General features: G+C 40.3%; 1 protein-coding gene across 6 annotated transcripts in view; it reads right to left on the minus strand.

The window, feature by feature from the left end:
* The window catches only part of FRMD3 (FERM domain containing 3), a 371,558-nt gene that overhangs the window by 162,259 nt on the left and 181,784 nt on the right, over positions 1-27,515 (minus strand). The gene's annotated exons all lie outside the window — the stretch shown is intronic.

Raw genomic sequence — 27,515 nt, forward strand, 5'->3', positions numbered from 1 at the left:
CTTTTATAATTGGAATTTAAATAGCAAGTGATATTTCACTTTGTTAATTGTTCCTTCCCATTGCAGCCAGTAACTGGTATTTAATATTTGGCTGTGACCTATATTCAGAAAATTGCATCATCCTCAGACAGTGAGGAAAGAAGTAATATTAAAGCTTTTAAAATGGGGAGAAATGTAAAGGAAAAGAAGAATAGCGGGATCTCTCATGGTTCAATCTGTGGTTCTCACACAGAAATTAAAAGTTGTTTTGATTTGTGTTATTCAAATATTTTCAGATGTATGAAAGGTAAAACCAAGGTTTCAAGAAGCTGGAGCACCTAATTCTGAATACACATCTGCTTTATAGTAATAATCAGTATATTACGGCTAAGATAATTAGGAAAATATAGGCTAGATCAATTAAAGGCATTTTTGTGGACAATACATATTCATAATGTGGGGGAAGGGAAGGCATGGTTATGACTGTAGCAGTGACCGAAAAGCTAGAAAATAGCAAAACAACTACCAAAGCCAGACATTTACTGGGGGGAAAAACCAATAATTTCCTGAAAGTATCTGGCTAAAAAAACACAGGCAAGACACAAGTGGTCACCTAGACCCACCAGGGTCTTTGGTAGCAAGTCAAAACCAACTGCCCATCTCAGTTCTATGGTAGCCTGTACACACTCTGAGGAGACAGAAATAGACTGCCATCCTCACAGCTAGGGGCTTAGTGGTATCAAGGCTGGGGAAGATAAAGGGGCCCTATGGAAGAAAGACAAAGAAACAGTGCATCCACAGAAGGTAAAGCAGCCAGAATGGGTTGGCCAATCCATTGCCTGAGTCCTGAGTGGTGTCTTCTGAAGGAGTGTCATATGACTAAGCAGGCAGAGTGGTTTGGAATAAGTAATGTTTCCATCTCTTTGTTTTTCTTCTGGGTGTTTTCCACCTTGGTTACCTCTCCAGTGTTCCACAGCTTTCATCCTAAAGGATGGCTTGTGTGTCTGTGCTCAATCAGAGGGCCGTTTCTATTCCAACTGGCACACAGATCCATCCCAATGTTTGGGGAATCATATTTGACGTGTCAGCTGTTCTTAGCAATTTCTGCCACTGCTCAGTACTCAAAAGGTTCTTCCTTCCGCATCTTTTATTCTTCTTCCTATATCAGGGTGTAGTGCCATTGCCAAGCCCAATTCTTGAAGGCACTCACCTCTGAATAATTTTAGGGTTTTCCAACTCCAAACCTTTCCACAATTTTGAAAAGTGTTTTTTTAAAAAGATCTCACGCTGAGGACTCAAAGGCTCAGAGAGCCTAATTAACTTACTCAAGGTCAACACAACTAGAAAGTAGCAGAGTCAGTATTTAAACCCAGGTCTGCTTGATTTGGTTATTATAGCCAATGATTAAAAAGAAATAAGATCCTTAACTTGATAAAGAACATCTTATAGCTAACATCATACTTAATGGAGAAAAACTAGATGCTTTAAACCTACAGCTAACATCGTACTCAATGGTGAGAAACCGGATGCTTCTTCACTAAGATCAAGAACAAGGCAAGGATGTCCCCTCTCACTACTTCTATTTGACAACATGCTGAAAGTTCTAGTTAATGCAGTAAGATAAGAAGGAAATAAAAGATTGGGAAGGAAGGAATAAAACTGTCTTTATTTGAAGATTAAGTGATCATCTGTGTAGAAAATCCAAAAGAATAGACAAAAAAAAAAAATTTCCTGGAACTAATAAGTGATTATAGCAAGGTTGCAGGATACAAAGCTAAATATACAAAAGTGAATTGTTTTCCTATATATTAGCAAAGAACAATTGGAAGTTGAAATTAAAACCCCTTACATTAGCACCAAAACCGTTAAATACTTAGGTACAAATGTGTACAAAATCTATGTGAGGAAACCTACAAAATTCAGATGAAAGAAACAAAAGAAGATCTAACTAAATGGAGAGATATTCCATGTTAATGTAGATAAGACTCAATATTGTCAAGATGTCAGTTCCTCCCAACTTGATCTACAAATTCAATGCAAGCCCAATCAAAATCTCAGCAGTTACTTTGTGTATATCAACAGTCTGATTCTAATATTATTACAGAAAGACGAAAAGATCCAGAATAGCCAGCACAATATTGGTGAAGAACAAAGTCAGAGGACTGACACTACCCAACTCCAAGACTAACTACAAAGTTTCAGTGATCAAGACAGTGTGGTACTGGCAGGAGAATTGACAAATAAAGCAAAAACCAGAATTGAGAGCCCACACCAAGAGAGCCCAGAAATAGTCCCACACAAATAAAGTCAACTAATCTTTGACAAAGGAGCAAAGACAATTCAATTGAGAAAGGACAGTCTTTTCAACAAATGGTGCTGAACAACTAGAAATACACATGCAAAAAAAAAAAAAAAGAATCTGGACACAGACCTTACATCCTTCACAAAAATTAACTCAAAATGGATTATAGACCTAAATGTAAACCACAAAACTATAAAACCTCTAGAAGGAAACACAGGACAAAATCTAGGTGACCTGAGTTTGTAATGGCTTTTTAGACACAATCCAAAAAGCATGATCTGTGACAGAAAAAATTGATGTTGGCCTTCATTAAAATTTAAAACTTCTGCTATGCAAAAGAAACTGTTAAGAGAATGAAAAAATAAGCCACAGACTTAGAGAAAGTGTTTGCAAAACACATATCTGACAAAGGACTTGTATCCAAAAATATACAAAGCACTCTTATAATTCAGCAATATGATACAAACAACTCAAATTAAAAGTGGGCAAAAGATCTTAACAGACACTTCACCAAAGACGATAAACAGACGGCAAATAACACATGAAAAGATGCTCCACATTGTACGTCATTAGGGACTTGCAAATTAAAACAACAATGCAATACCACCACACTCCTATTAGGTGGCTAAAATCCAAAACACTGACGACACCGAATGCTGACAAGAATGTGGAGCAACAGGAACTCTCATTCACTCCTGGTGGAAATATAAAATGGTACAGCCACTTTTAAAGACAGTTTGGCTATTTCTTACAAAGTTAAACGTAAGCTCAATCCAGTAATTTTGCTCCTAGGTATTTACCCAAATGAGTCAAAAACTTATGTCCACACAAAAACGTGTACACAAGTGTTTATAGCAGCTTTATTCATAACTGCCAAAAATTGGAAGCAACCAAGATCTCCTTCAATAGGTAAATGGATAAACAAACTGGTACATCCATATAATAGGATATTATTCAGTGATAAAAAGAAATTAGCTTTTACGCCATGAAAAATGAAGGAATCTTAAATGCATATTGTTAAGTGAATGAAGCTAGTGTGAAAAGGCTACCTATTATATTGCATACAAATGACATTCTGGAAAAGGCAAAACTATATAGACAGTAATAAGATCAGTGGCTACTGCAGTGGGAAGGGGAGTGAATAGGTGAAACACACAATTTTAGGGCAGTGAAACTATTCTGTATGACACTTTAATGGTGGATATATGACACAATATATTTGTCAAAATCCGTAGAACTGTATAACACAAAGTGGAACCCTAATATAAACTATGGAATTTAGTTGATAATGATAATGTATCACTATTGGTCCATCAATTTAACAAATGTACCACAATAATTAATGCAAGATGTAGTAATAAGGGAAACTGGGGGTGGGGGTGGTGATTATATAGGAACTCTACTTTCTGCTCAGATTTTCTGTAAACCTAAAACTACTCTAAAACATAAAGTTTATTAATTTAAAAAGGAAGAAGGAAAGGGTTGGGGAGGGAGGAGGGAGGGAAGGAGGAAACCAGCAGAGCACCTCAGGGGACATGAACATAAAAACTGCAACTCAGGAGACAGACTAAGGAAATAAATTCAACAAAATAATCTTGTAACTATTCAAAATCAAAGTGAACATAAAGATCTTCTCTTTCATTATTTAAAGTTCCAAAGGGGAAAAGTACAGTTTTAAGCAAACTCCACTCCAGTAGCTGAGACAAGATTTTAAGCAAAGGGCTTTCAAGCTGTCTTCATTAATCAATACTTCCAGAATTTAAGTACATCTTCACGTAACACCTCTTTTTTCCCTTACTCTATCCTATGACCTTCAACATTTGTTTCTCTAACAAGTGTTGTGAAATAGGCCAGCCCCTCTGTGCCTCTTGGTCTCCCTGAGCCCCATCATCAGGAGAGGAGATGCTAGCAACACCTCCTCTTCTGAGATTGGAATCGGCAAGTATTTGCTTAGAAACTCCTGAGTGCCTGGCACTTTGGGCCACGCTCTATAAATTACCTCAACTAGTCATCCGGTTTAATCCACATGAGTCCCAGGAGCTAGCTGCTTTTCCATTTTCTAGGAAAGTAAGATACAGCTCAGAATGACTGAGTAACTTGCCCAAACACACAGCAAGTAAATGGCAAAATTCAGGTTTTAACTCCAGCCTCTCAGTCCAAAAAAAAAAGAACAAAATTATTGAAAGGAGCAACACATTCATTTAAAAGGGGAAGAATTAGAGAATGTTGGAGTTGTAAGGTACTGTAGAGAGAATCTGATCCAAACACTTCATTTCAGAAATGGGGGAACTGAGGCTCAGAGAGGTTAAAATGAAATAACATGAATTACTGTTGGAACTGAGACTTAAAATCAAGAGTTGGAGCCCAGATGTATCAGTCAGGATAGGCTAGGTTAAGCTGCAGTAACAAACAATTACAACATGTCAGTGGGCTAAAAGGACAAAGGTTTACTTCTCATCTATAATACACAGCCAATGTTGATTGGTAGGCGAGGACTTTTCTCATCATAGCTTAAGGACTCCAAATGATGAATTCCTCTTGACAACAGCTTCAACAATCACCAGAGTAGTGGGAAGGGAATGTGGTGAATCCCATACATGCTTGGCAACATGTCACTTCCATATGGGGTATATATATATGTGTGTATATATATATATATATATATATATATATATATATATATATACACACACACACACACACACACATACATACACACACACACACACACACACACACACACACTGGAATATTACTCAGCCATAAAACAGAATAAAATAATGCCATTTGCAACAACATTGGTGGACCTAGAGATTATCATACCAAGTGAAGTAAGTCAGACAGAGAAAGACAAATATCATATGATATTACTTGTAAGTGGACCCTTAAAAAGTTATACAAATGATCTTGTTTACAAAACAGAAACAGGCTCACAGACATAGAAAACAAATTTATGGTTACCAAAGGGGAAAGGGCAGGAAGAGATAAATTAGGAGTTTGGGACTGGCAGATACAAACTACTATATATAAGATAGATAAACAAGGTCCTACTGTATAGCACAGGGAACTATATTCAATATCTTGTAATGAACTATTATGGAAAAGAATCTAAAAAAAAAATATATATATATATATATATATATATATATATATATATATATCTGAATCACTTTGCTGTAGAGCAGAAACTAACACAATACTGTAAATCAACTATACTTCAATAAAAAAAATATGTCACTTCAGCTCATCAGCCAAAGCAAGTTAAAAATCTTGCCTAACTTTACGAGGAGAGGGAAATGAAATTCCACCATGTGCCCACAAGGATGAGAAATGGAACGCTTCTGAAGAATCCTAATACCAAACAAGCCCCTTAGATAGCCTCATCCACCAGAGGGCAGACAGCAGAAGCAAGAATAACTACAATCCTGCAGCCTGTGGAACAAAAACCACATTCACAGAAAGACAGACAAAATGAAAAGGCAGAGGACTATGTACCAGATGAAGGAACAAGATAAAACCCCAGAAAAACAACTAAATGAAGTGGAGATAGGCAACCTTCCAGAAAAAGAATTCACAATAATGAGAGTGAAGATGATCCAGGACCTCAGAAAAAGAATGGAGGCAAAGATCGAGAAGATGCAAGAAATGATTAACAAAGACCTAGAAGATTTAAGAACAAACACCTAGAAGAATTAAAGAACAAACAAACAGAGATGAACAACACAATAACTGAAATGAAAAATACACTTGAAGGAATCAATAGCAGAATAACTGAGACAGAAGAATGGATAAGTGACCTGGAAGACAGAATGGTGGAATTCACTGCCACAGAACAGAATAAAGAAAAAAGAATGAAAAGAAATGAAGAGAGCCTAAGAGACTTCTGGGGCAACATTAAATGCACCAACATTCGCATTATAGGGGTCTCAGAAGGAGAAGAGAGAGAGAAAGGACCCGAGAAAATATTTGAAGAGATTATAGTCGCAAATTTCCCTAACATGAGAAAGGAAATGGCCACACAAGTCCAGGAAGCACAGAGAGTCCCAGGAAGGATACACCCAAGGAGAAACACACCAAGACACAGAGTAATCAAATTGACAAAAATTAAAGACAAAGAAAAATTATTAAAAGCAACAAGGGAAAAAGGACAAATAACATACAAGGGAATCCCCATAAGGTTAACAGCTGATTTCTCAGCAGAAATTCTACAAGCCAGAAGAGAGTGACATGATATATTTAAAGTGATGAAAGGGAAAAACCTATAACCAAGATTACACTACCTGGCAAGGACATCATTCAGATTGATGGAGAAATGAAAAGCTTTACAGACAAGCAAAAGCTAAGAGAATTCAGCACCACCAAACCAGCTCTACAACAAATGCTAAAGGAACTTCTCTAAGCGGGAAACACAAGAGAAGAAAAGGGCCTACAAAGGGCCTACCAAAAAAAAAAGGGCCTACAAACCCAAAACAATTAAGAAAATGGGAATAGGAACATACATATTGATAATCACCTTGAATGCAAATGGATTAAATGCTCCAACCAAAAGACACAGGCTCGCTGAATGGATACAAAAACAAGACCCATATATATGTTGTCTACAAGGGACCCACTTCAGACCTAGGGACACATACAGACTGAAAGTGAGGGGATGGAAAAAGATATCCCATGCAAATGGAAATCAAAAGAAAGCTGGAGTAGCAATGCTTGTATCAGATAAAATAGACTTTAAAATAAAGAATGTTACAAGAGACAAGGAAGGACACTCCATAAAGATCAAGGGATCAATCCAAGAAGAAGATATAACAATTATAAATATATATGCACCCAACATAGGAGCACCTCAATACATAAGGCAACTGCTAACAGCTCTAAAAGAGGAAATCGACAGTGATGCAATAATAGTGGGGGACTTTAACACCTTACTTACACCAATGGACAGATCATCCAGACAGAAAATTAATAAGGAAACACAAGCTTTAAATGACACAACAGACCAGATAGATTTAACTGATATTTATAGGACATTCCATCCAAAAACAGCAGATTACACTTTCTTCTCAAGTGCACACGGAACATTTTCCAGGATAGATCACATCCTGGGTCACAAATCAAACCTCGGTAAATTTAAGAAAATTGAAATCGTATCAAGGATCTTCTCCGACCACAGTGCTATGAGATTAGAAATAAATTACAGGGAAAAAAAACATAAAGAACACAAACACATGGAGGCTAAACTATACGTTACTAAATAACCAAGAGATCACTGAAGAAATCAAAGAGGAAATAAAAAGATACCTAGAGACAAATGACAACGAAAACATGACAATCCAAAACCTATGGGATGCAGCAAAAGCAGTTCTAAGAGGGAAGTTTATAGCGATACAATCCTATCTCAAGAAACAAGAAAAATCTTAAGTAAACAATCTAACCTTACAACTAAAGCAACTAGAGAAAGAAGAACAAACAAAACCCAAAGTTAGTAAAAGGAAAAAAATCATAAAGATCAGAGCAGAAATAAATGAAATAGAAACAAAGAAAACAATAGCAAAGATCAATAAAAGTAAAAGCTGGTTCTTTGAGAAGATAAACAAAATTGATAAACCTTTAGCCAGACTCATCAAGAAAAAAACGGAGAGGACTCAAATCAATAAAATTAGAAATGAAAAAGGAGACGTCACAACAGACACCACAGAAATACAGAGCATCATAAGAGACTACTACAAGCAACTCTATGCCAATAAAATGAACAACCTGGAAGAAATGGACAAATTCTTAGAAAGGTTTGTATCTCGAAACAGATGGAGAGATATACCATGTTCTTGGATTGGAAGAATAAATACTGTGGAAATGACTATACTACCCAAAGCAATCTACAGATTCATTGCAATCCCTATCAAATTACCAATGGCATTTTTTTACAGAACTAGAACAAAAAAATCTTAAAATGTGTATGGAGACCCTGAATAGCCAAAGCAATCTTGAGGGAAAAAAAATGGAGCTGGAGGAATCAGACTCCCTGACTTCAGACTATACTGCAAAGCTACAGTAATCAAGGCAACATGGTACTGGCACAAAAACAGAAGCACAGATCAGTGGAACAGGATAGAAAGCCCAGAGATAAACACATGCACCTATGGTCAACTAATCTATGAAAAAGGAGGCAAGGATATACAGTGGAGAAAAGACAGTCTCTTCAATAAGTGATGCTGGGAAAACTGGACAGCTACATGTAAAAGAATGAAATTAGAGCACTCCCTAACACCATACACAAAAATAAACTCAAAATGAGTCAAAGACCTAAATGTAAGATCGGACACTGTAAAACTTTTAGAGGAAAACATAGGAAGAACACCCTGTGACATAAATCACAGCAAGATCTTTTTTGACCCACCTCCTAGAGTAATGGAAATAAAAACAAAAATAAACAAATGGGACCTAATGAAACTTAAAAGCTTTTGCACAGCAAGGGAAACTATAAACAAGACGAAAAGACAACCCTTAGAATGGGAGAAAATATTTGCAAATGAATCAACAGACAAAGGATTAATCTCCAAAATATATAAACAGCTCATGAGGCTCAGTGTTAAAAAAAACAAACAACCCAATCAAAAAATGGACAGTGCTTCCCTGGTGGCGCAGTGGTTGAGAATCTGCCTGCCAATGCAGGGGACACGGGTTCGAGCCCTGGTCTGGGAAGATCCCACATGCCGCGGAGCAACTAGGCCTGTGAGCCACAACTACTGAGCCTGTGCGTCTGGAGCTTGTGCTCTGCAACAAGAGAGGCCACGATAGTGAGAGGCCCATGCACCGCGATGAAGAGTGGCCCCTGCTCGCCGCAACTAGAGAAAGCCCTTGCACAGAAATGAAGACCCAACACAGCCAAAAATAAATAAATAAATAAATAAAAAATAAAAATAAAGGAATTCCTTTAAAAAAAAAAAAAAAGGGCAGAAGACCTAAATAGACATTTCTCCAAAGAAGACATCCAGATGGCCAAGAGGCACATGAAAAGCTGCTCAAGATCACTAACTATTAGAGAAATGCAAATCAAAACTACAATGAGGTATCACCTCACACCAGTTAGAATGGGCATCATCAGAAAATTTACAAACAACAAACGCTGGAGAGGGTGTGGAGAAAAGGGAACCCTCTTGCACTGTTGGTGGGAATGTAAATTGATACAGCCACTACAGAGAACAGTATGGCGGTTCCTTAAGAAACTAAACATAGAATTACCATATGACCCAGCAATCCCCACTACTGGGCATATACCCAGAGAAAACCATAATTCAAAAAGACACATGCACCCCAATGTTCATTGTAGCACTATTTACAATAGCCAGGTCATGGAAGCCACTGAAATGCCCATCGACAGACGAATGGATAAAGAAGATGTGGCAAATATATACAATGGAATATTACTCAGCCATAAAAAGGAAATTGGGTCATTTGTAGAGACGTGGATGGACCTAGAGACTGTCATACAGAGTGAAGTAAATCAGAGAGAGAAAAACAAATATCGCATATTAATGCATATATGTGGAATCTAGAAAAATGGTACAGATGAACTGGTTTGCAAGGCAGAAATAGAGACACAGATGTAGAGGACAAATGTATGGACACAAAGGGGGGAAAGTGGGGGGTTGGGTGGTGGTGAGATGAATTGGGAGATTGGCATTGACATATATACACTAATAGGTATAAAATAGATAATGAATAAGAACCTGCTGTACAAAAAAGTAAATAAATAAAATAAAATTCAAAATAATAATAAAAAAAAGAATCCTAATACCTATCACACTAGGGTTGGTCTAACACTGAACTTAATTAGCATAATATGCCCGATTTGCCCTCCACAAGAGTACTTTTAAAATATTCACCTAGAACAACAGTATTGCCACCCATTTTACAATCTTCACATTTTACCTTAGGCCTCTCTGTAACAACTTAAGGAATTCAGTGAGTTTGGGGTCTATGATCTAGCTGGAATCACCTGCTGATCATATTATTCTAACAAGTATATGAGAATATAGGGCTCCAAGAAAAACATAGTTAGGAGCTGCCATTCATATATAGGGAGAGCAAAGAGGTTATTTCTGTTTATGGAATTTGTAATACACCCAGGAGCTTAATAAGGAAGATAGAATTCCTCCTGAAATTGCATACAGATGTCTACACTGAGTTCAATAATTTTAAAAAACACTGGGGACCAATTTAGCATGGACCCCCTTCACAGTCCTGTCTATCTGTCAAGAGCCTTGGGCAGAGGGATCCTCCATTTTCTGAGGCTAATCTGACAGGGCAGATCTTGGCCCATCCAAGGTGATGACGTAAAGCAGCTGGAACAAGAATTATTGAATGGTTTATGGATAAATTCAAAACCACTTACATGGTTAGTGAGGCTTTACTCAGGTTGGTGGAAAAACTTTCTTCCACCGAGGCAGAAATTAGCAAGAAGATCGTATACCTGTAGCCCTACGACATCAATGGGAGTCGACATGGCTCAGTCTTTGCACCCCACCCAGACACATTTAAAGTACTGAAAAGAAATCCAACTCTCCAGTATTCGATTTCAAGGAACATTTAAGAGAACCCAAGATCTAACCCACAACATTTCCCTAACCCCTTTTAGCCTCTCCAAATTGTCTCGGCCCCTCCAGGTGCTGTGAAGACTCTTACCCCCAAGTTCCCTCCCCATTGCTGAACTAACGGCTTCATCTTTTATCTCCCCACTCCCTCCCTCTCCCCTATTAAGATGTAGGTTGGTAGCTTTATTTGCAGCAAGAAATCATCTTTCCTCTCCAGGAGAAAGGAGGAGGGAGAAACTGGGCCGGAGGGTGGCTTGAAAGCTCACACATGCTTAGTACTACAGAGGTGATGTAGCTTTAAAGGGCACTCTGCAATGGCCCAGGACACATCACTGCATATCCGGTCTAGCCTGCCCAAGAAGCATCCTGACAAAGTTGCTAAGACTGGTGATGGGATGGGCTGGGAAGGAAAGAGGAGATCCCACTGGACAATAGGTTAGTCCCAGAATATTTTTCACCACTCCAGCATACACACGTCTAGACGTGGCTGTCCCATGCAGAATTTAATTCAGTGTCATAAGTAATATGACAATGGTCATAACCATAGTGGGAATAATAGCTACAAATTACTGAGTGCTAACTATAAACTAGGGCCCAATCTAAGAGCTGCACAGACATTACGTCATTCACTCCTTCCAACAACCCTAGCACCAGCCTTATTTGGGTGGATGACCTTCTAGAAATGTATGATTTCCTCCCACCTCCATTCCTAATTCTTCCAAGCTGCATTTTTTTTTTTTTTTCTCTCAGACACTACTCTTTATTCTGGCAAAGGAGCAACCCAGCATGGTCCATAATTTCCACTCTGTGAAGGCCGGACGCCTCACTTCAACAGTATCATTCTAGAAGATTCTCACATCACTAGTCACGTGATTAGCTGGCCTGTAGTCCACATAGCCCCTGAAACTCCTTAAACAACCTTCTGTGTGCTGTGGGGATTCCTGGGGCACACACATACACACACACACACACACACACGAACATAAATGATTTATCACAAATATTTAAAGACTGAAAGGCGTAGGCTGGGTTCCCTGACTATCACACTCCCCCCTTTCTTCAAGTGATTAGTCACAAAGGAGGAACAACATCTTGGTTATATTTACATCTCTTCTGACTACACAGCAACCCAAGCCAAGGGTGGTGCTGTGTTTTGTTTTGTTTTTTCCTTATGAAACTAAAAATATAGAGAATGATTGATGTGAATTTTAACAGCCATTATCAGCTATTACAAACCAGCCTTCTTCTTTAACTCTCCCCTGCTTTTTTTACTCTTTGCAGCAGACAGGAGCTTCCTGAAGGAAGGAAAATATCAGATGCAGTCTACCAGCTCCTTATACCAAGGAATTTTGGCCCATTGTTTAGCAAAGCACAACACAGAGCCTGATGGCACTGTATAAACACATAAGAATGCACAGAGACTCTTGCTCAAAAACAAGTATAAAAGTGAGAACCCCTTCAGGGATTCACTCTTAAGAATACATGAGAAGATATTTAAGACACAAGATAAAATGAAAAAAAAAAAGATTATAAGATGGAATGAACATTTTTGGTAAAATTCCCATTTTTACATATATGTGCATATTTATGTGCATGCATTTATATGTACGTCTAGACACGAAGAATAAAGATTTAAAGGCTAAAAGGCTACATGCTGAAGATGATATCTGCGGGAGATGAGAGCTTGTTATTTTTAGTTTTTCTTTGTGCCTATTTGCATTTTCCAGCTTTTCTACAAATAACAAGCATTAGGCTGGTTGTCAGTATAATGTATTTCTTTCTAATCACTTTTTAATCACTGGCTTACTCTCTGAAAGGAGCATACAGACTATCCTCCCTCACACCAGTGGCCTGAAGTATCCTTAAGGCTCACAGACCAGAGTTCCACCTATTATCATATTATCTGAAAGTCCCACCTCCCTTTCATCTGGGAAGAAAAAGAAGCAACAGACAAGAGGCTGCAGGAGGTGAAGATGTTTCTGAACTTGAAGTCCAGTACAGACCTAGAGTTCCCTGCTTCTGCCAACCAATGGCCCCACGCAAGCCACCAACCAGCCTTTTGGGGCCTCCAGGTGCCCAGGTATGCAACAGCAGGCTGGCCCTGATGATGGTGAGGCCCCATCCCAGACCTGAGCCCCGGCAGTTCTGGGTTTCCACACTGGGTCCTCAGCAGAGGGCTGCCCCACTCTGTCTAGTGCTCACGTTGATTCATTTCCATCCAAACACAACTAGTGGGGGCATCCCTGAAACTTACATCACGGGACAAGGAGGGAACAGCTCTGGGATAATGAAAGATGATGTTGAACGTGTCCATCACCCCTCTTCCAAGCCTGCAATGAGGGTGGGACCAGAGCTGACAGAGGTTTATAGCTTGAAAAGTTTGTTGGGAATGGGGCAGGGTTGCATGATGGGCTCTTGCTTTCGGTCCTGATGGAAAGTCTGCCAATTTTACTCAGTCACAGATTAAATCAAATAGTAACTTATGGGGTGGGGGGAATGTATGAAAATGGTCAAAGGGTACACACTTCCAGTTATAAGATAAATAAGTTCTGGGCATGTAATCCACAGCATGGTAATTACAGTTAATACTGTATTGTGTATTTGAAAGTTGGTAAGAGAAGACTTTTAACGTTCTCACCACACAAAAAAATCACAACTACTTGAGGTGATAGATGTAGTAATCATTTTGTATATCTCATATACATAAATCAAATCATTACGTTGTATGCCTTAACCTTACCCAATGTTATACGTCAATTATACCTCAATAAAGCTGGGAAGAGGGTAAGAAATAGAAAAATGCCAGGGCTAATCTCTAATATCCATAGGTAAACTATAAGCCAGAAAAAAAGTAACTTACGTTTTATATTACATAGCAAATTTCTTATCTATTGCAGCAATTCTATCAAATTCCATTCCCTATCTCCACACCCACCCCCGCCCCCCTCACACACACACTCTGAAAAGTTGGTTGTGATATTTATGCAAGGCAGCCAGGCTTAGGAAATCAGATAAAGAGTACTGCTTAGCAACTTCCTGCATCTTCAGACTTCCTAGAGCATAGCCCTTCTCTGCTGCTTCCGCCTCCAGCCACGGGACACTAAGTTTCCCTGCTTCCTCTACTGCCCTCCACCCACACATGCTAGCTCCTGTCTCTTTCTACGAAGGCCTCCCAATCTTTCCCCACCATCTACACAGCCAAACGTTGGAAGATGAGGACACAAGTAAAGAGGCCACCAGAGCCAAAGAATTCTTTACGATGACCTGAAGTGCCTTGGAGAACCAGTCCGGAAGAATGGTTCTGAGTCCAGTACTCCACTGCAGAGTCTACAAACACATGCTTTGTGCCCACGAGGAGAACCAGCCCCCAAATATTCCAGCTAGGCCCCCTGGGAGGGATGAAAGCCCCTACAAAAATTTGGTTAATTACAAAGATCTCAAGAAAGGAAGATGAGGTGGCTTTTCTCCTGCCAAGTCAAGGAAAGGTCCAGGTGATAACCCTCCCAGATCAGAACACACCTTCCAACCATGAATGCTGCTCCCCCAAGTTATAAGCTGCATCTCAGAAAGTTACTTCCTTGGGCATTGGACAATGAACAGGATGCCAAAGGGTCCTCATTTGGTGGTCAGTAGATGTTAGCCAATGTCAGCGAGGATGCACACCAGTGAAGAGAATAGACAAATTCAGAAACGTAAACTGTATTAACTGTGGTTCAGGCAGCTGAGGTTTTTTTTCATTATTAATTTTTATTGGAGTATAGTTGCTTTACAATGTTGTGTTAGTTTCTGCTGTACAGCAAAGTGAATCAGTTATACATATACACTCTTTTTTAGATTTCCTTCCCATTTAGGTCACCACAGAGCACTGAGTAGAGTTCCCTGTGCTATACAGTAGGTACTCATTAGTTATCTATTTTACACATAGTAGTGTGTACAGGTCAATCCCAATCTCCCAATTCATCCCACCCCCCCCCACCTTGGTAACTGTAAGTTTTTTCTCTACGTCTATGACTCTATTTCTGCTTTGCAAATAAGTTCACCTGTACCATTCTTCTAGATTCCATATGTAAGCAATATTATACAATATTTTTCTTTTTCTGACTTACTTCACTCTGTATGACAATCTCTAGGTCCATCCACGTCTCTGCAAATGGCACTATTTCATTCCTTTCTATGGCTGAGTAATATTTCATCGTATATATGTACCACATCTTCTTTATTCATTCCTCTGTCGATGGACATTTAGGTTGCTTCCATGTCCTGGCTATTGTAAATAGTGCTGCAATGAACATCGGGGTGCATGCATCCTTTTGAATTATGGTTTTCTCCGGATATATGCCTAGCACTGGGATTACTGGGTCATATGGTAGAGCTGAGTTTTATTTTTTGTTATTATTGTTTGTTTTTTATTTTCCTCCAATTCATTTTATCATTCAAATACTCTGCAAAATGGTTTCACTCATGCCATTCCCCCACATGAACAAAGCTCTCCCCCCTCTGCCTACCAAAATTCTGTTATTGATGTGTTTGCCTGCTCATGCTAGAGAATTCACTGCAGGAGCTGTCCCTACACTAGAATCCTCACAGACTACCCACACCCTCAATGACACCTCTGTCCTCTGACCTCATTTGGAAATTGATGAAATACTGCCTTGGTCCTCTCATCGCTGTCATGCATGATGGCATAACTCGGGGTTTATCACTTCTCTCAAGCTTTTTTTTCTCAAGTAAATGTCTTCTTCGAATTCTTCATAGGAATTCACAAAATAATTTGTACATAGTAAATGATTAAAAGTAGTAATTAAGCCATAATGAAATATACTTTTTACCTATCAATTTCACAAAGCCAACATAATCTCAAAATAGCCAACCCCGTAGAGAGTGCAACAATGGAATTACAACCTAATGGAAGTCAAAATTAAACTGGGCACGGGTGAAATTTTTTAGATGTTAATTTAGGGAATTTTTTAATCCCTATTTTCTCTCCCCTTACCCAGATTTCTTCCCCCATTAAGAGGTAGCAAGCTCTGTGATTCCTAACCTCAAAGGATGCCTGTGGCAGAGTGAAAATTAATAGGTGGATTTTGTTTTCAAACATCTAAACCCACTGAGGAGAATAGCATGAGGAGTGTTCCAGTTATCTACTGCTGTGTAACAAACTTCTGAAAACACAGGGGCTTAAAACAATATTATCTCTCATGATTCTGTATACTGATTGATCACCTGGATGGTTCTTGATGGGGGTCCCTTCCATTGTTGCAGTCAGATGGTAGCTACAGCTGGAAGCATCTGAAGATGTCTTTACTCACGTGCCTGGCTGAGTTGGGCTGGTTGGAACAGATGGGGGCTAATGGAGTTTCCCCCCTCTCTCCTTCTCCCTTTTGTCTTTCTTTTCATGTAGCCACTCTGTGCTGCTAGCTTGAGCTTCCTCACAGCATGGCAATCTCAAGCCAGACTTCTTAACTGGCAGCTTGCTTCCTCCATGATGAGCATTCCCAAAGGGCTCCAGCAGAAGTTACCTTTCATGCAATGTCCATTGCACTGCATTCTATTGGTTACAAGTGAGTCCTTAAGGCCAGCCCAGATTCAAGGTAAGAGCAATTCAACTTTCCCTCTCAATGGGAGGAGTAGCAATGAATTTATGCCTATCTTTAACCTATCACAGGGAAAAAAACTTCTTCCAGATTAAAAAGAAGGAAGGGGACATGCTCTATAGACCTGGGCTTGCTCCCTTGCTATGCTCTGTGTTGGCATGAAGATGTTAGGGAGGAAAGATGTGGTACATCCAGAGAAACACAACCACAAGCACCAGGCTTTCTGGCCTCACTAGGTTACCATGTCCCAAGAATATCCACCAAGTTCAAGGGATGAGCTGATATGGACATACAGCCAATGATGAACATGCCCAAGTGGGGAAAAGTTCTGCAAAGACAGATGAGGAACTTCCAACCAAACTAGCAGGGTGGGAGGTTGGCATCAAAATTAGGTTGACTTATGGAAAACAGAGTTTCAATATCTCTTCCAGCTTGGGATGGGGACTGACAATATTATAACACAGGGTATCAGACCGTAAATTTTACTCCTTCCAATTTGAGTCTTTGGTAAAGAGTGATTCTATGTCTCAAAGCTAAGCCCTCTGGTTATCGCCTTTCGTTACAATTACCAGAGCAGAGTTAAGCCACCACAGGCACACAGCAGCACATGAAATGAAAAATCAACCATTCGAGTGCAGAGAAGATGGTGGAGAGACTAATCCAGAGCTCAATTTGGAGATGGTGTCTCCACCCCATGCTGGGAAAAAGGAGAGAAGGAAGAGGACTGCTACTCAGCTAAAACCAACATAACACCCAATCTATTGTCCCCAGATTCTCCCTAGGCAGCTCCAAGAATGTTGCAATGAATTATGTACTCTACTCCACTTCCCCAAAATAATCAGTTCTGTGCAGATCAGCAGTACACTTGGGAGTGCAAAAGTTGTGGGTCTGCAGACATGAAGGTTAACGTCTTCTCTGCCAGGATCCCAGAGAGTAGCCCCGATAGAGGTGGGATGCTGAGCAGAAAGGCCAAGAAGATGGTGGCACAGAGTGCTTTAAAAGTACATGATATCCAACCCAGGACAAGAAGCCAGGCCAATGAAATTGAATGCACACTCCTGGTTTTGCAAGTTAACGACTTGCAAGTGGGATCAGCTGCCCAACTCATGCTGCCCTTAGCTTACATCTCCCTTTCTAGCATTTCCCTCCACCCAACCGGACGGTCATTTATGAAGCTCCTAATTGCTCTCTGACTGTGGCACTCTGCCTCGTCACCCAACTTCTGCCCTTCCCCAAGGAAAAAAACAAACAACACTCCATCAGCACAGGGAAAATCTCTATCAGCTTCTTCCCAAGCTGGTTCAGAAAAATATGGACAAGAACTTCTGTAAGAAAACGTGAGACTCTTCAGAGTGGCCACAACACACTCTTGTATACAATTACAACCACTCAAACTTTTCAATAAAAGCAAACATTTTTAGCATGTACAGTGTGCCTGGCACTGTGCTAAGCCTTTGACATGTATTAGCTCATTCAATCCTCACAATCACTTTGGTAGATATCACTGTTATGATCTCCACTTTACAGATGAGGAAAAAGAGACTCAAACAACAAATATGAGCTAGATCCAAGACCTGAACTCTCTTCTATGTCTCTCTAAAGCTTCTGCTCTTTTCCACCAAGTCACAGGTTCTCAAATGTTGGTGTGCACACTTTGAGAACACTTCTTTCTCAGTAAGCTCTTCCGTTACTCAACCAACCAGCCTTTCACACAGTTTTCCTGATTTTTCACTGGACTAAGTGTAAAAGTTATGGACAGATACCTGCCTTTCAATTTTCTACAGCCTTCCCTCCAGGTCAAGACCCCTCCTAATCTTGTTCTCACCACATAAGGGAGAGAATCCTCCCTGGGTCTTACTCATTTTTCACCAGGATATTTCCTTTAATAAATGAAAGGCCCAGGAAACCTTAGCTTCTCTTTCCAAAAACAACAGATTTGCTTCCCACCACCATAGGCAGAATAATGAGGCAAGGCCAGCCCAGAAGGGCGAGTTGCTTAGTAACTAGAATACACATCCCTGTGCCCCAAAGGCAAATGGTACCTTTTGCTGACCCTCAGAGTGTTTCAGAACATGATTGTTAATGACACAGCTCCTCCCTGGAATGCTTCAGAATGTCTGGGGCAGGAGTGAAGATCTTTATCTTCTCACCTTCTTCTAGGGCTGTAACATCATCTGCCCGTCAGAGACTTGGCTTATTAAACAGTCAGTTCCCATCTGTGTCGAAGGCTTCAGGCCATTTCCTCTCCCAGGCTTTTAACAAAGTCATTTTTGAGTAGGTAAGATGAGGCAAACCATAATAATTTCAGTTAATATATTAGAGGTTCCACTTTTCAGTGCTAGTTTGTTCATCCTGTGAAAATGTGTTAATCCTCATCTGGAACTGACTTCCTGGAATATCTTACTGTGTAAACCAGACCCTACTGAGGCAGGGAGGAAATGGCTAGAGAGAAAGGGATGAGAGATTTTATTTATTGTGAACTGCCATGTACAAGCTCTTGGTTAGGTGTTTCACCTACAGTATCCTACCTGGCAACAATCCTATGAGGTGGCCTCATTTTATGTTTGAGGACACTAGACCCAGAGAAATACTAAGCAACTCCCAAATTCCAAATTCCAAACTCCAGTTCGATTTTGTTCCAAAGCCCATGTTTCTTCCATCCCTTCACGCTGTCTCCTACGTGTGTCCAGAAATTTCTTGACAGTCCAGTGAAGGGGTCGGGGAGGAAGACTGCAGTATTCAGTAGGATGGTCAGAGTAGACCTCATTGGGTGGGTGACCTTTGAGCAAAGACTTGAAGGGCATGAAGGCCTTATGGGTAGAGATGAATGAGGGCATGCATCCAAGGTGTATCCAAGGACAGATAGGGCAAAGGTGCAAAGGCAGGAGTGTCAGGGTGGGTCTGAGGAGTGTCAGGGAGGCTGGAGTGAGGCCGGAGCAGGGTGAACAAAGGGGACAGGAGTAGATGAGGGTAGAGAAGGGAAGGTGGCCATATCCTGTAGGACCAAGGAGAAGGTAGGTCCCAACCCACACCAAACTATTCAACTCCCAATTTGCTCTAACAAGGACATGAAGTATTTTGTCCCAGTTCTTCAAGGAGGGATGGAGGTAAAAAGTCCTCAAAAGTATAGACCATTATTCTGCCAGATATCCTTTGTAAAGCTGGACTGCCATCTTGTCAAGGTAAGTGGAGGTGGGTGGGGTGGAGAGCACAAACCTGAGTTTTCTTAGTTTAATATCTTAGGTGAGAAGTCAGCCATTTTAGACACAACTATTTCACTAAGACTCACTAGTATACATTATTTCATCTCAAAGAGAGGTGAACATGGAAAAAAATATGCAATTTCTCACTTCCTGCATTAATCCCTGTCAAACTTTGAGTCTAAATACAGAAGCTCTCTCTCTGAGCCAAGCTTCATTCATATTTTATCTCAGGTTATTCATGACTCTTCAAAATCTGTACCATTTCTGGAATCAGTGTATGTACAGAAATGGACTTTTATCAGATAATCTTCAACACATAAGGCAGGACTGTTCTAACTGCCCTCCTTGTTTTTAAGTAATTTTTATTGATATAACATATATACAGTAAAATACTCAAACCAGAAGTATACAGCTCAATGAATTTTTACAAAGTGAACAAATCTATATAACCACCACCCAGATCAAACATTAAAACACTACTTATACTTCAAAAACCCCTTCGTATCCTTCAGTTAATCACCTCCCCAAAGGTAGCCACTACTGATTTCTATCATCGGTTTTGCCTATTTCTGAACTTTAAGTGAATGGAATCCTATAGTGTTATTCTTTGTTCTTGCTCTTTAGTTCAACATAATTTGTGATATTCATACATGTTGTTGTGTGAAGTCATTCACTTTATTGCTCTAGAGTATTTCTATTGTATGAATACACAATTCATTAATCCATTCTACAGTTGTGTAATGATGGGCATTTGGGTAGTTTCCAGTTTTGGGTTATTACAAATAAAGCTGCTATGAACATATTTGTACATATATTTGGTGAACATATAAAATCGTTTCTATTGGGTATATACTTAGAAGTGGAATTGCTAAGACATATAGTATGTATATGGTTACTTATAGTAGATGCTGCCAGAGAGCTTTCTAAAATTGTTTTACCAATTTATATTCTCACTGGCAGTGCAAGAGTATCCCTTTTTAACGTGTTTAACTAATATAGCTTTTGGGTAAAGTGGATACATATCCTACTACTGTTAAGACAAACAGAAAAGCAACCTTCTCTGTGCCAGTGATATGGCTTTTGCCATGACCAATAGAAGAGTAGCCTTTGTGAGCAGCTGAACGTGTTGGCTAAATGACGACTTGAAAACATTTCAACATCAAAATATGGTCCAAATAAATCATTGCATTTGGCAGATATTCAATATTTGATGGCCTACAAGTAACTCTACACAACAGATCAATTCAAACAGCTATGTAAGGCTATATTTTAAAATTAACCTAGCCTGTCGGGTATATCAAAAGTATAAGTATATCTTTTGAGGTGGCGAAGTGGTAAGAACTCTTAAAATTATGTAGGCTCCAAACCATTTTTTCTCATACTTTATGTTGCAGAAAGCTAGGGAACCAGCCATCTATTTTTCCAGGTGCGAGAGCAGAATGGAAGGTCCTTTCAGTGGGGAATGCTGGCCCCACTCACAGCACCCCTGGCATCCATGCACAAGGGATAAGTGTGCCAGCCATTGATAGGCAGAAATACAAGGACACACCAGGCCCTTAAATGTTCACAATATGACAGCTCTGCTACCTGAATATCTGGTGGTTAGATACAGCACATGGATCCTACTTTACTAAAAATTGCACTCAGAAAAACAAAGAATAGAATGGTGGTTACCAGGGGTTGAGGCGGGGGGGTGGTGTGCTGGGGAGAGAAGATATAGGTCACAGGGTACAAACTTCCAATTATAAGATAAATGAGCTCTGGAGACCTAGTGTACGGCATGGTGACTATAGTTAATGCTGCATGTATACTTGAAATTTGCTATGAGAACAGAGAATAGATCTTAAGTGTTCTCACCACACACACCCACACACATACACACACACAAAATAGTAACTATGTGAAATGATGGATGTGTTAATTAGCTTGATTATGGTAATCATTTCATGATGTACATGTATAAAACATTACATTGTAGACCTTGAATATATTAATTTATTTGTTAATCATACTTCAGTAAAGCTGGGGGGAAATTTTAGAAAAAAAATAAACAAACAATACAGCTTTGGGGCACTTCAGACACTCACCCATCAGAGAATCCAACTGTGAAAAAGACTGATCTGTCCTCACCAAAACCCTGCTTCAGACTCGTGTATTTAACAGAACCATACTGCCTGCTTGTGCCTTAGCTGCCTTAAGTTCCCCCAGTGTATTCATTTAGATCATCAGAAATCCATGAGCATAATCCTTATTATTGTAGCTTCTCACAGAAGTGCCTTCCCTAGTCTCAACTGGGTGATAGGTAATTCTTGAACTCTGAGAGAGTGCCAACAGAAGAAATAACTGTTGGGGATTTCTCTATCTCATGCCAAAATGTAGCCAAAGACATTGCCCATTATATTACCCAATGCCTGTCATAAGACTTGATACAAATAACTCTTCCTGAAATGATGGAATTGTAGTCCTAGCAGGGACCAGCCAGGAAGACCATGAAAAACACTGGGATGCCCTTTTTGCTCTGGCTTCCAAGAAGCTTGGAGTTAAGGTCTGTGCATAATAACTACACATCATACATATACACACAGACACACATAGACACACACACACACACACACACACACACACACACACACAATGAATTTGAAAGGCAAATCTATAAAGAGAGAAAGTAAATGAGTAGCTGCCTGGGGCTGAGGGTGGGAAAGGGGAATGACTGTAAATGGGCACAAGTTTTTTTTCCTCAGCGATGAAAATATTCTCAAACTACGTTGTGGAGATAGTTGCACAACTCTGTAAATTTACTTTGAAAAAAATCATTGAATGAAACTCTTAAAATGAGTAAATTTGGGACTTCCCTGGTGGCACAGTGGTTAACAATCCACCTGCCAACACAGGGGACATGGGTTCGAGCCCTGGTCCGGGAAGATCCCACATGCCACGGAGCAACTAAGCCCATGTGCCACAACTACTGAGCCTGAGTGCCACAACTACTGAAGCCCGTGCACCTAGCGCCCGTGCTCCGCAATGAGAGAAGCCACCGCAATGAGAAGTCTGCGCACCGCAATGAAGGGTAGTCCCCGCTCACTGCAACTAGAGAAAAGCCTGCGCACAGCAACGAAGACCCAACGCAGCCAAAAATAAATAAATAAAAACAAATAAATAAATTTTTAAATACTGAGTAAATTTACTGGTATTTAAATTATACCTCAATAAGGCTGTTTTTTAAAAAATCAATCTGAGATGGATCATAGACATAAATGTGAAAGGTAAAACAATAAAGCTTCTGGAAGAAAATATAATCGTCACGAGCTTAGAGTAAGCAGAGATTTCTTAAACAGAACACTAAAAGCACTAACCATATAATAAAAACAATGATAAAATGGACTTCATTAGAATTAAGAATATCTGTTACACAAAGACATCATTAGGATAGTGAATAGGCAAGTCACAGGCTGGGGAGAGATATCTGCAATACTTATATCTGACAAAAGACTGATGTCCAGAATATATTTTTAAGACATTCCTACAAATAAATAAAAAGACTAACAACCCAATTTTAAGATGGGCAATAGAATTGAACAGGTAGTTCACAAAAAACAGATATCTAATTGTCCAATACACACGAAAAGGCACACAAATGTCATGGCTACCTCAATTCCTAGTTCTGTATCCCTACGCCTTTTGATTTGTTTAATGGTGTTTATCTCCTTGTTATATATTTTGATATTCATATCTTCCAAAATCCCAACAGGAAGCAGGTGGCACACTCAGTTAGAATACCCAGATCTCACTCAACCAGGCAGCCTCCTGGCTGTGGTCCCTATTGGTCAAACCCAACTGGAAGCCAAAGGACAAGGCAGCTCTTGTACTAATGTCATTGATCAGATCACCCTTCTGTGGCAGAGAAGGCAGAGTGGCTCTGGAAGGACAAATGGAAGGGATCTGGCACTCCACTGTAAGCTGTCTGGCATCTCTTTTTAAACATGCAGGGAATAAATCATGAACAAAGGCCACAACCAGTAAAACTATGCTCCTGGGAGACGAAAAGGGGATTCACTGAAAAGGGGATTCATATGGAATTTATGAAGGAGAAGAAGAAAGAGGGGAAAGGAATAGCAGTTCGTTAGTATATACCCAACCAAGATAATGCCCTGCATAATTTATTTCTTATCGATCGGACATAGAGCTGACTCCTGTCCAAAAGTGAAATACACATCCTCAGGAATAAACAATATACCTTCTCAGAGGGGGTTGTTCTTCCTTAAACCCACTTCAGAGCCCAGCATCTGGGCACTTGGGGAAGGTTATTATCCCAGAGATATAAAGTGAATCTCCTCTTCAACAGGGACTTCTTCGTTTGAACAGCCTGAAAGGGGCCTTCCAGCCTCTCCTCCCATCTCTCCTCCATCACAACATACTTTCTCAGCGGTCCCAACCTGCTCCCACGAGCCCACTCTCTTCATCGCTTACCCTTAGTTCTCAACCACAGTTTCCATTAGTACAGGATACAAGATGTTGTCTACATTGCTTTTCTTGAAAGGCTTTCAAAGTGTCCATCAAGAAGCACTTCAAGGATGCATACTTCTGTTTCACCAGCCTCAGTCTGCAAGGTGATCTGGAACATAGTTCAGTTACTTCCCATTCTAAACTTCCCTGTATTATGGCACAAAGCAAAACCAAGCGGATCTGGGCAGGAGGCTTCTCTGAACTTGAAAAAAAAATCGTATAATTTATCAAAGTATATGTCTGCTGTCTCCTCTCACTAGAACAAAGGTCCTTGTGAGCAGGGATCTTGTTTGCCTTGTTCAGCCTCTATCGTCAGAGCCTCACACAGTGCTTGGCACCTGGTAGGCTAAATGTATGCTAAATAAACAAGTAACTGGATGTGACATCCTTTCTTTAACTTCTCCTTTGGCAGCACCTGGCCTTAAGTCTGCCACCCACTCTAACTCAGCTACCTTTGTAATAAACAAGTCCACCTGTGATAAGTTAAAGAGACTAAAGGATGTCCCTAAAACATCTCTCTCTCTGAAAAGCTGGCTGACCAGCTGCAGGAGCAGTTTGCTATGTTGTTTCACATCACAAATTACATATTGTCCCTTTCTAGGGACAACAATGTCATGCAAAGCCAGTCAGCTCAGTGGTGAGCCCACACACAGTCACCTGGCCACGCCGTTTCATCTAGCTCACAGCATCGTCCCAGCCACATTCACCAAACACCACTCCTTTCTCCTTCCACTTGGAAACAGATGCCCTAGAGATTCTCAAACTTTACATGCATCAGATTCCCCCAGAGGGCTTGTTAAAATGCAGATTCCTGGGCCCTACCCCCAGAGTTTCTGATACAATAGGTCTGGAGTCGGGGGCGTCCTAGAATTTTCATTTCTAAGAAGTTCAAGGTGTAGCTGCTATAAGAAATTCCACAAATTTAGTGTCTTAAAACAACACAAGTTAAAACTATTACTTCTGGGCTTCCCTGGTGGTGCAGTGGTTAAGAATTCGCCTGCCAAAGCAGGGGACAAGGCTTCAAGCCCTGGTCCGGGAAGTTCCCACACGCCGCGGAGCAATGAAGCCCGTGCTCCACAACTACTGAGCCTGCGCTCTAGAGCCCAAAAGCCACAACTACTGAGTCCTCGTGCCCCAACTACTGAAGCCCGCACGCCTAGAGCCCGTGCTCCACAACAAGAGAAGCCACGGCAATGAGACACCCACGCACCGCAACAAAGAGTAGCCCCCGCTCACCGCAACTGGAGAAAGCACGCACGCAGCAAGGAAGACCCAACGCAGCCAAAAATAAATAAATAAAATAAATAAATAAATTAAAAAAAAAAACAAAAAAAAACTATTACTTTATAGTTCTGGAATTCAAAACGTTACATCCAAAATGGTTCTCACTGGGCTAAAATCAAGGTGTCTGCAGGGCTGAATTTCTTTCTGGAGGCTCTAGGGGAGAATCCATTTTCTTGCCTCTTCCAGTTTCTAGAGGTGACCTGCATTCCTTGGCTCATGGCCATGATTCCTCATCTTCAGAGCCAGCAATGGCTGGGCAAGTCTTTCCTGCAACACGTCGCTCTGACACTGCCTCCCTCCTCCACATTTAAAGACTCCGTGATTACAATTGGACCCACCTGGGTAATCCAGAGTACTCTCCCTATCTTGAGGTCAACTGCTAAGCCACCTTAATGACATGTGCTACCTTAATTCCCCATTGCCTTGTAATTTAACATACCCACAGATTCCAGGGATTAGGATATAGACCTCTTCGGAAGGTCATCATCCTGCCTACCACACTGGACGATGCTGAAGCTGTTAGTTTGGGGCTACACTTTGAGAACACTGGTAGTGTGATGTTGGCTTCAAGGCCACAGGCTCCAGGAAGGACAGGGAAGGAAGAGCGGGTAAAGCAAAGAAACACAGAGGAGTGAGCTGCAGTGGGAACCAAGATAATAGAGAGAGATGGGGCCACAGACTGGAGAAAGGCTACCCGTTCAGTCATCACAGTGAGTCACCAGATCTCACACAAAGAGGAAGAAGCACAACCACAGGGGTGGTGATTAAGAAAGAAACTCTTCCCAGGTGAGAATGAAATAGCACCTGTCAGAATCATTCCTTTCACCAGTGCTGCTCTCTCAAGAGAATGCACTGAATATTAACTAAAAACACCTAAACCTAAAAATACAACTGCCTTCTATGGCATGCATTAGTTATATATTTGGAGGTACAGTTAGATTTCTGTTGGTGGCAAGACACATAAGCCAGTGCTCATTTTTATCCTGAATTGCAGTTTTCTATTCCTAGAGAACTTGACTAGTGAAGTATATGTTGCTTTTAAATAAAGTCTACAGCTGAGTTTGTTTTTGCTGTAACTTTTTTTTTTAATTTGGGAAAAGAGAAGCCTTAAAAGAAAATATGTGTTCATAGTAGTTTTAACAGGCATTATGATGGGTCCCCAGCCTCACAAGCATATTACATGCAAGAGAAGTCATCACAGGATTCATGATCATGAGGGGCTGGATGTGTGTGTGTGTGGGTGTGGTGTGTGTGTGTGTGTGTGGTGTGTGTGTGTGGGTGTGTGTGGTGGAGATGGTGGGAATTGTGGGAAGCAAGACAGGAAAGACCTGGGAGGCATGGTTCATATTCTGTGTTCACCTTATTCTAAGAAGCACTTACATCAGCCAACTGAGAGAGTTAAGTAACTGTCTCATCTGAATTTGTTTTATTATTGTTTTTAAATTTTATTCAAGTATAGTTGATTTACAGTGTTGTGTTAATTTCTGCTGCACAGCAAAGTGACTCAGTTATACATATATATTCTCTTTCATATTCTTTTCCATTATGATTTATCACAGGATATTGAATATAGTTCCCTGTGCTATACCATAGTACCTTGTTGTTTATCCATCCTACATATAAGAGTTCACATCTGCTAATCCCAAATACCCAATTATTATTATTATTATTATTATTATAAAACAAACGTTCGTCCTTTACACCAGCTCTTGGAGGCACTTCTTTTCCATAGACAAGGGAAATGAGTTGACCCAAACCACAAAACAACCTAAGGTGGACCACGGACTAGAAACTGCATATTCCCTACACATGAAGATTCATTTGTGGCTTAGAATAGAAAGTCATATCCTTCTCCTATTTCTCCCTATAAAGCAGATCACATTTGCTAGAAAAGAAGTGTCTTAATGGCTCTGTTCCTCAAATGATGTGTCCAGCCAACACCTAGCTTCCTGTAAGATCATGTGCTCTGTTAACCTGTAAACTCCACTGCAGGAAATGGAATTCCAGCAGATAGATGGGAACGTCTCGTGGATGGTGACAGAAAGAGAGTGGAAGA

The sequence above is a fragment of the Eschrichtius robustus genome, chromosome 10 (assembly GCF_028021215.1).
Source record: "Eschrichtius robustus isolate mEscRob2 chromosome 10, mEscRob2.pri, whole genome shotgun sequence".
In the NCBI taxonomy this organism is placed as follows: Eukaryota; Metazoa; Chordata; class Mammalia; order Artiodactyla; family Eschrichtiidae; genus Eschrichtius; species Eschrichtius robustus.